Consider the following 1,399-nt stretch of genomic DNA (forward strand, 5'->3'; position numbering starts at 1 on the left):
GACCAAACTCTCAAAATATACAAATAACAAGAACAAGTTTGTACAATAACAACCTCTCAATAATAGCTGTTCTGACACCCATTCTAAAAAAGAGAAAAAATGTGATAATTAAAAGATACAATGCCAGCAATGATTTTGAAAAACACTCTTTTATGATAAAGATGTTTTTTTACACTCGTCTATGCTGTCTTAACGAAAAAAAAAAATGAAATTAACCAAAACTTTACATATGCTTCCACAGCTATATTGAGGGCGGGCGCTCATACATGCGTAATAAAAAAATCAATAAATACATCTAAATGTGATACGATAAGATCAAATAGTCAAGCCAATTGGAATGAATAAGTACATAACAAAATAAAAGTGTTTGGGACCGCGACCTCTGTTGCATGATGAGCTCTGGTGAACTGACTATCAGTGGCTGTTGCTCGGCGCAATTGCAAACCAGGAACCAGAGACGAAAAGAACTTCGTCAAGACCTTCTTTATTTGGAGAATTCCCTGAATCGTCTGTGGAAACAGCTGGACAGCTTGTACCAGAAGGAGGGTCGCTGCGGGATGTGTCTGGGGCCGTTGTCAAGTATCCTCGACGTTTCGGTTCTTTGCCTGCAAGGAAAAGAAATGGAGGGAAATGTTAGTTGTAACCGATACGTTGTTTACTTTTGTGTGTGTGCTTTTTTATATCCTAAATCATTAGATAATCTAGATCTTAGCCTAAAATGGTTTGAAGTTATGACTCTCCCGACCTCGTAAATCACAGTCTTCGAAAGCGGAATCAATCTGTGTAGCGCAAGAGCTATTAAATTACGAGAATTCCCCCCATTTGAAAATGGAGTAAGATCAGCCCTTTTCTCGCCGTGTTTATCGACTAAGACGTATACGAGTCGAGGTTTTGTGTATCGGCCGAGGTGGAGCACAATTATTTATGGGTTTTGACACTGAGTCAACACGCGGCGTAACCCAATCCTGCGGGCGGCACAAGCGGAGGTCTCCCCAGCTCGATCTTCTGTCATGACAACGCGCCAACGCTTTTTATTCCGCGGCAAAGGATCTCGTCTTTGAGTTGTTATAGCCCTTTTTTTTTTTATCTTCATCGTTATGATAGGGAAGCTGGTACAAGAAATCATTTTAATCAACCAAATTCCACCACCTCGCTTCCTCTCGGCCCACCAACAGAGATCGCCCCTCAACATGACGTAACTTTACCCTCGTTCTCTGCGAAGTTTACAACAGAACAAGACCCGAGACTCCTCCACTAGGCCTACAACATGACCTGCGACACTGCCCAAGGGATTAATATTTTCCCCCCTTCACCGCACCCACGCTCCAGTTGTATTTGGCCTTGCTTACATTTTCCCTCCGCCTCGTCCACACTCACGGGCCTATTCGGTCTCGTCCTC

At 42.8% G+C, this 1,399-nt stretch overlaps 1 protein-coding gene across 1 annotated transcript in view; it reads right to left on the reverse strand.

Moving 5' to 3' along the window:
- LOC119587983 (heart- and neural crest derivatives-expressed protein 2-like) overlaps positions 1-1,399 on the reverse strand; it is a gene marked incomplete in the record, with an annotated part of 21,366 nt that overhangs the window by 862 nt on the left and 19,105 nt on the right. The window contains 1 exon segment of the mRNA XM_037936703.1: positions 1-605.

Source organism: Penaeus monodon, chromosome 23 (assembly GCF_015228065.2).
Source record: "Penaeus monodon isolate SGIC_2016 chromosome 23, NSTDA_Pmon_1, whole genome shotgun sequence".
In the NCBI taxonomy this organism is placed as follows: domain Eukaryota; kingdom Metazoa; phylum Arthropoda; class Malacostraca; order Decapoda; family Penaeidae; genus Penaeus; species Penaeus monodon.